General features: G+C 38.4%; 1 long non-coding RNA gene across 1 annotated transcript; it reads left to right on the top strand.

Moving 5' to 3' along the window:
* Positions 1–5,020: 5,020 nt before the first annotated feature.
* Positions 5,021–6,303, top strand: LOC130430733 (uncharacterized). Its single transcript, XR_008907900.1, has 3 exons — positions 5,021–5,129; positions 5,213–5,280; positions 6,076–6,303. It is a non-coding gene; the product is annotated as an uncharacterized LOC130430733 (long non-coding RNA).
* Positions 6,304–9,250: the final 2,947 nt, after the last annotated feature.

Genomic DNA, 9,250 nt, shown 5'->3' with positions numbered 1-9,250 from the left:
CACACATGAACACACACATGAACACACACACACATGAACACACACACAAACACGCGAACAGACACAGACACGCCCACACACACACACACGCACACAAAAGTTTAAAAATAATGTAAAAGAAGAGTAAGGTGAGATGGTCCCTAAGCTAAGCGTGAATACGAAATTAGAGAAGCGGATGCTTCGCGTTTTTAAGGTGGAACGGATAGTGTCAGTAAGAAACTACGAATAAGACGCTGGATTCAGCCTCGTGGATTTAGCCTTATTCATGGAGGAGAGCTGGGACGAAACCCAGATAGAACACGTATGTTTGGCCCTACCCAACAGATCGAATAAACATCGGCCAGGCATAGGCGGATTATTCAGTCAGTTAGTGCTCTAACCAGCTCTCGTTAAATCGTCTAAATTCACTAAACACAAATTAATGGCTATGGGCTGCCGAAGTGACCATGTTGAAATGTTCTTTCAGTAAAGCTGCATTTTGTCATCTTCTTTCTTACTCTCCGGCCCGATCTTCCTTACATATTACGTTGTCTTATTAATATTCAACATATAATTTGCATACTGAGCATAAGCTTAAACTAGTATCTATTATGTTCAGGATATCTTAGATCTAAAAAGTTACTAGTATGTAATGAATAAGTACTAGTATCTAATGAATAAGTACTAGTATCTATTGAATAAGTACTAGTATCTATTGAATAAGTACTAGTACCTAATAAATAAGCACTAGTATCTAATTTTTAGGTACTAGTATTTAATGATTAAGTACTAGTATCTAATGGAATAGGTACTAGTGACTAAACAATAAGTACTAGTAGCCTAAAAATAGATACTAGTAAACCTCAAGGGTTAAATGACAAAATGGCTTGCCATACTGATACTCAACTACACAAACATGATGTGATCGAGTGGATGTTTGGTGTTCAGAGCTCAATTATACCTAAACTGAACAGAGAAGCAAAAACAAAATCATTTATCAGTGAGAGATTGAAGAATCATGTAGAGATAGATGATCAGACTGGATCTCTCATCATCACAAACATCACAACTCAACACACTGGACTTTATAAACTAGAGATCAACAGACAACCTTCTGTCCTCACCAGACACTTCAATCTGACTGTCTATGGTGAGATGATTTTCTTCCAATTCTAATCATCATAGTTTAATAATTCTGTTTATGATAAGAACTCATAGATCTCCTATTCCTATCATGAAACTTTGGACGAGCATTTAAAAAAAATGATTTGATGCTTGTTAATTTAGTCTGAAACTTTGTGTTTCCACCTCATCTGTCTGTTCCTGTCATCTCCAGAGTCTCTTCTCAATGTTCTTCATCATCTTCATCATCATGTTGTTGTGTGTTGTGTTCAGTGATGAATGTGTCACATGATGTGAGTGTCTCCTGGTACAAAGGAAAGAGTTTATTGTCCAGCATCAGTGTGTCTGATCTCAACATCAGACTCTCTCTACCTCTGGAGGTGGAATATCAGGATACAAACACATACAGATGTGTGGTCAACAATCCCATCACAAACCTCACACAACATCTACACATCACTCAACTCTGTCACACGTGTGCAGGTAGGACACAAATTATATTTTTGTTTATTCACTTATTCCTTTTTAACCAGACAACGTGTCCCAACCAAACGCGAAGTGTGATAACAGGTTTCTTTTCCATGTTAATCAGAGGTTATGTCCTGAACAGCCATGACAAGCAACGGTCGTTCCTATTTTAGAAACTGTTTCTATTTCTGCAATGTCGCATCTGACAGCTTCGCCCACACAATGGTCTCATTGGATGTAAGTTCTGCACCTTATGAATATTAATCTCAAAACATGGATGAAGACGGCTATATACATTTGATTACATACGTTTATGTAGCATTTGTCATTTCTACAGCAGTCTATCGTTATCACAGTCACCTAAGTGGTTAGCTAACACCTGCTGATGGCTAATATTCACGAGAGAAAAAGAAAGACAGACCACCACTTTCCTTGGTCTAAGGATTCAAAACACAGACCGTTTTATTCTGCGCATGCTCACAATAACACCCGTGTGCGGCATGCACATGACATGGCTTTTATACTCATATAATAAAACATGCTTAACACTCCCACTCAAAGACATGTTTATAGCTATCTATAGTGGTAAACAAAAAACAAAAAAAATAATTTCCAAAATTAAATGTTTGACATACTGACAGTTTTCTATAAAAGCAACAATAACAAAAAACTTTCTGCCAATTTACATTACTCTCCAACAAATACCCCTTGAACCTGTCAAACTAGGCCTTTGTCACTGGCTTGGTGAGGGCATCAGCTACCATGTCTGCAGTAGGACAGTACTCTATAGATATTATCTCTTCTGCATTTGCAGACCGTACAAAGTGATACTTTATATCCAAGTGTTTGCTTCCCTGTCTGCATTCTGTGTTGTCTGATAAAGCTATGCCCCCTGGTTGTCCTGTATATCTTGACTGGTACATGTTGGTTATTACTACCTAACCATTTTAGTAGTTGTACAAGGTACATACTCTCTTGAGTAGTGGCTGCTAAGGTCATATACTCAGCTTGACAATTTGATTGTTGACACCGTTGGCTGTTTCCTACTCTTCCACGATATAACTGGGCCATTCTCAGTTAAGCTGAAACAGTATCCAGTTGTGCTCCTCCTGTCGTTTGTATCAGCTGCCCAATCTGCGTCACTGTATCCCTCAAGCTGTAGGCTTCCCTCACATTTTTGGAAATGTAGTTCTTGAACCGTAGTACCCTTTAAGTACCTCAGTAGGTGTTTAGCTGTAGCCCAATGCTGCTTCTTTGGTTCTGCTAGGTATTGTGTTAGTTTGCTAACAACCCAGCTCAGGTCAGGTCTGGTACATGTCATAATGTGTATTAAGCTACCGACTCTTTATCTGCTGGTTCAATAGGACCACATAGGTCTGTGTGCACTAGCTCTAATACAGGTGTAGCTTTAGCCTCTGCTTGTCTATTTCTGCTTTGTGTAAACTTGCCCTGTGTGCATATTTCACAGTTTTGATTAGACTTATCATGTTTCCCTTTTATAGACATTCATTTAACCACCTTCTCTTATTTGGAAACATCATCAAAATGACAATGGCCAAGTATTCTATGCCACGTTTGAATGTCATGACAACCATACACTTCATCAACATTTTCTTCTTCTACAGTGTTAAGGTAATACAGCCTACCATACACGTCCATTTTGAACTTTGTCCCATCCTTGTGGAACAGCCAGTTATCACCGTCCTTGAAGTGGACCTTGGCTCCGTTGGTTGTCGCAGCTTTATCTGAAAAAAATGTTTTGTGGAAACGATGGGATGTAGAGTGCTTGCTTGAGCCTCGTTTTCACTTGTCGTCCCTCGCTGTCCAGCAAGTAGACTTTGGCATCTCCCCTCATCTTCGCCTTCCCACTTGCTTTGGTCCTGTCGGCTAGCTCGATCATGTGGTCCTCGGGTCTGAAGCTCTTATCCACTATTTTGAACTTTGTGGCGTAGTTGATCATGTGTGTTGTGGTGCCGCAGTCGACCATTAGTCCCTTCTTGTCTCTTCTTTGTGTAGGACAGTCACTCGCGTTGAAGAAGCAGAAAGATGTAGGCTCTGCTACTCTCTGCTACTGTCTCTCCATCAGCTTTCTTTACATGGTCATGGCTTCGTCCTCGACCTCGCCCCCTTCCTCGCTGTGGTGTGTCCCAGTTTCGTTCCTCTCTTCCCTGGGATTCGTCAGGACATGTTCTGGCCATGTGTCCCCGTTTACCCCAGGTGTAAAACTCGACATCAGACAGGTTCATTTTCTTTTCTCTCCCTCTTCCATAAAACCACGTTGCTCCGCTAGTTTTCATCACGTTGTTTTCTCCTACATTCACGTCACTCTTCCCATATTTTTCAGTACTCTCATATCTTCGCAGTTTTGCTTTAAACTCACCGAACGTTACACTGTCATTTGTGTGGGTGATGTGCATGACGAATGGCTTGTATGAATAAGATAGCCCCTTTACTACCATGGCTATTTGTAGCCCATCGCTAATATTCTCATACGCTCTTCTCAATGACGTGGATATAGTCTCTGCTGGAATAATATAGTCAGTGATCGTTTCATTGCTAGCCTTCTGCAGTGAGGAAAGTTCACAATATAAACGGGGTTTGTCCTTTTCAGCATAGTCTTCGCGAAGAATATGCTGTGCTCTTCTCCCATCACGTTTGGTTTCCCTCATTACCAACGACAAACTCTTGTTGTCTAGACATTGCACTAACTCTACATAAGCCTCTCCGTTCTTAGACTCATCTTCCGTGAGAGCTGCTTCGTCTTCCACGTCTATCTGTGGGTCCTCCAGGATAACTTCTCTGAGGCCTCGCAACTTCATGTGCACGAGGAATCTCGTTTCCCAGAGTTCGTAATTTTTCTTGTCACCGTCGAATAAAAGTCTGAACCATCTTTGGCCTGGATTTAAAACACAGACCGGTTCATTCTGCGCATGCTCACAATAACATCCTTGTGCGCGCAGGCACATGACATGGCTTTACTACTCATATAATAAAATATCCTTAATAGTTTAAATTTGGAAATTATAGCATAGCGTCCGTTGAGGCATGACTGAAGTCAAGAGGTCAGGACGCATCTCTCTTTGTGTGCTCTACAGCTGCAGCGTGCGAGGCTGCGTCGACAGAGAAAAGCGGTTCTGATTGGCTGTGTCTTGTGATTGATGGTCACGTCCCGCCCCTTTTTCGTTCGGTATGCACAGGAATATTTTTATCGCAGGAATCTCATCGCGTCACGTTTGGTTAGTATGCAGTGTGACAGATTCAGTGACTCTTATCGTTTATTATAAAACGGTCAGTTCTGCTTGATTCTGATTGGCTGAGGCCGTTATAAAACTTCACTTTATTTACTATATTTTATGAAACCTTGCCACACAGATGGAATAAGTTGGTTACAGTACATTTATTTCTGTATCCCACTGCTTCACACACTTATTGCTTTATTACAGGTCTCACCTTCATTCATAAAGTTGTGATGTGTTGTGCAGTTGTTGTATTTCTGATGATTGTAACGACACTTCTGATCTTCTTCATCAGCAGGAAACACAGAAAAATAAATAAAGATTGTAAGTTATATATAAACAACATTTAAATGTTCATAAATGAAATGTGAATACTGATGAAACTAAACTCATTATTACTGAAACAGATCAGACCGGTGAAGAGGAGATCACTTATGCAGAACCAACCTTGTGTGAAAGAACAACACATAAACCGGTGAGATCATTCATGACTGATCATGTGTAGTTATTACAGTCATTCATTCAAATCAACTTCTGAAAATACATCTGAAATCAAACTCATAACACTAGATGTGGTGTATTTATACATGTTTTATCCACTAGGGGGCAGTAAGGGTCATTGTGTGTCTGTTACTGAGGGATTAAGAGAGTTTGTTATGTGTGCTAATGTCAACACAAGTCTCTTATTGTTGAGTTCTGATAAACATGTCAGAGATTTATCCTCTGGTTCTGATTTAACACTCATCGTGAAGTGAGTAAACAACACAAAAGGATCATGTGATCGGTATCACTGGAAAAATAAACTGGAATTTTATGTTGTTTTTTACAGATTTTTCTATGTATTTTCCAAATATGGTCAAAAACCGTAAAATTACAAGCAACCAGGAGGAAAGTGTATTTTACAGGAAATACCTGTTATTCTGAAGTTTATTTATGGCTCTCCAGCTTCATCACAGCTGCCAGAAAATTTCTGTTATTTTAATAAGATTTCTTTTTCTTCAGTTTATTTTTGAAATAGAAAAACTATAAAATTACAGAACAAGACGACACATTTACAAGAAAAATGGAGAAAACTACTTAATATCTGTCCTTGTATCCTATAATTTTACAGAAAAAAAATATTTTATTGATGAACACAAAGTCTCAGTCTGTTCAAAAGGTTGAAGAAGGGATTTATTTTATAAAAGAAGATCTGATGAAATGAAAATGAAATGCTGTTTTCTTCCACTCACTGGTCTCATATATTCGTCTCTTTTCTGTTTTCTTACAGGAGTCTGAGATGACGGAGGTGCTTTACACATATTACAGCATTTCAAATAATTAAATTAAAATCAAATTGACTGAATTCAGTGTTTAAAACAGAGATGTATTTGACTTTTCATTCACTATTAATATCATTTCTATCATTAAACTCACACAAGTACATGTTTGATTGAAATGCAGTTGTGTGTTGTGTTATGATGACCTCTAGTGGTGAGATGATGAAACTGATGTCTGATATCAGGAGACTGTGGGTCACCTAATAAAACCTGTCCAGATTAAAATATCATTATAAACAAATCATTTGTGCTGTAATGTACAGTGACCTCTAAGATGATGAAATATAATAAAGATCATTTTACTGATACAAACTCTTCATCATGACATTCTATCAGCGTGTGTTAGTGACATCTGGTGTTCATCTGAGGAAACTGCAGGAGTTGATTTCACATCTTTAAAGCTCAACTCTCCTCCTCTCCAGACACAAAAGACATTAAATCAATCTTGAGATATTATTATCATGAAAACATGTTCTTCTAGGTATCTTAAGCTCTAGAATGATACACATAGAAGACAAAAGACTGACATCTACTGATGTAGAATAAATGTGACACAGATCAAATGTGTGTTAAGTTTAAAGAAGAGTTTGATCTCAAAACTTTTATTTTTGGATTTAAATATGTGCAGGAAAAACTTGTCAAGTTTCAGCTACTGAATTTAATTCTTCATCAATCAAGATTGGCATTTTATAGGACTAGAGAAATAAATTAGAGCAAACAAATTTGTCTTTAGTAAAGATTATGAACGTTAAGTAAACATATTTACAAACAAACAAAAATAAATGTTTTTGGTCACTGCTGCTTTCGATGCATTTTTCAAATGAAAAACCACCAACTTTTTATGTTTGTTTACTCGTTTGTTTTTATCAAGTTCCAAGCGAAATAACATTTAAATGCATTTAAATATCGAATAAGTTGTCATGATCCTGCCACTAGATCAAGAGAAATATGACATGATGGGGCAGAATCATGACAAGTGATGCTCACCTTAAATCTGAATTTATCAATAAATAAATATAATACAATAAATAGTGAATAAGTACATCAATAAATTAAAAAATAGAAATAAATAAAGATAGTTTCAACATATATTATATGGGATGTAGCTGGAAAGTGTATATTTACACAACAAAACATCTAGACGATGATAAATAAAACACAACTCTGTGTAATAGAGACCTCTAGTGTTTAATAGAAGAAACTGCAGGTGACTTTACACAGATCAGATGGAGGCCTCACATTTATTTATTGATCTGAGGACAGATTTGGTTGAATTAGTTTGTTCTAAATGAGTGTTTGTGTAAGTGCAGTCAAACTAAAGCTTTTACATGATGTTTATATAAATACATTTAAAGAAACCCTGTTTTGACTTTAGTTTAAGAGACAGAATGTCCTGCTGTGGTAAAGTGATGTTGTGGAAGATCAAATACACATCAGATCTGACCACAGATGGATTGCTGAGTTGATTGTGGTTTTCAATGGAAACGAAGCGTCAGGAACGTGTCAGAAGATGATTTGTGTTCGTGTTATTCGTCTGGCAGGTGAAGTCTTGAGGTTTTCACACATTCAGTTGTTGCTCAATCAACACACGCCACTCAAACTCACAGGTTTTGCACAGACTGATATTCTCTAACAATATATTATTTTTTTAGATGAACATGGATTGTTTTATTAATATAAAGTGTATTTCAGCTTCTTCTTGTCTATTTGTGATTTCCTGTGTGTGACATCACAGCGTTACACTTTATAGGCCAGGGGTCGGCAAGTAAGTTTGGCGTCAGGCCAAAAAAACTAATCCGTCAGAACATCGTCAAAGTATAATTTAAGAAATGAATTTCTGAAAAATACGACTACAATAGCCTACTTTTAAAAGATAGTTATTTTATAATTATATATACTAGTTGTATCATTATTTAAAGTAGACTATTTTTTACAATCTTCACGTCCTAAAATGTATTTTTTTTGTCTGCTGGGGGAACACTTTAACCTCGTGTGCAGAATGATCTTAATATTTACACTATCTGGATGATGATGAGAGAAGATGGCCTATCAAAGCGTCTAAAGAGGAAAGTTGACAGTGAAAATAGTGCATACAAAGAAGAATGGAAAGACAACTATGCAAATGTTTTTTGAATGCAAAGCCGATGTGTTTTATCTGCAACAAAGTTGTTGCTGTTTGTAAAGAATATAACATAAGACGGCACCACGAGACCTTCAAAATAAGGAAACTGAATCTGTTATTGTTCATGTGTTGGTGCTGAGGCCCTGTGTTATAAGCAAACGTTTCAATGCATCACTGTTAGTTTTTTCACACCTCATATTTCCTGACGGCTATTTCAGAAATATAGCTCCAGCGCTAGTTCTGCCAGGAAGACTCAATCCTGCATCCTCATTGCCAATCAACACCCAACCAATCACCTTCAAACATGAAACATAAATGATCGCCACTTACCCCTTCCTATGTCCGCAGTCGAAGCAACGTGATTCGAGGTCATTGGTTCGCCGAGAAGTGGCCCCGCGATTTCCCCAAACTCGCTTCATGTTTCGCTTCGTCCGCTCTTCACGAGATCTATCCCATAGCAGTCGCTAGCGTCATCTGGGGCTCGGCATGGTCTCGCGAACGAATCACTCTGTTCTGCGACAACGAGGCAACAGTTGCCATTATCAACAAAGGGAGATCTCACTGCCAGTTTATCATGCCAATCGTGAGACGTCTGATCTGGCAGTCAGTTCTACATAATTTCACCATCACAGCCAGACACATTCCGGGCCACCAAAACGCTATCGCTGATGCTCTATCTCGTTTCCGTCTGCAGGCATTCAGACGACTTTGCCCGTCGGCAGAACAGGAACCATTGCCCTGCCCCGCTCTAGAGGAGATAAAGCTGGATTAGACTACCTCCGACAATCGGTAGGACAGTATATGTCTAAAGGCGTTGCTCCGTCGACACTTAAGGCATACAAATCCGCCTGGTCTCATTTTAACATGTTCTGCTTCTCCTTTCAAATTCCCCTATTTCCCATCATGATTTCGTCAGTTTGCTCTTTCCTAGTCCATATATACGAAAACTGTAACCAGACAATATCCTCCATTCGTAGACTATTGGCGGGAATTCAATTTTACGC

The sequence above is a fragment of the Triplophysa dalaica genome, chromosome 10, assembly GCF_015846415.1.
Source record: "Triplophysa dalaica isolate WHDGS20190420 chromosome 10, ASM1584641v1, whole genome shotgun sequence".
NCBI classification, from domain to species: domain Eukaryota; kingdom Metazoa; phylum Chordata; class Actinopteri; order Cypriniformes; family Nemacheilidae; genus Triplophysa; species Triplophysa dalaica.
The sequence above is the reverse complement of the archived record's forward strand: the minus strand, read 5'-3'. Positions and strand labels throughout refer to the sequence as shown.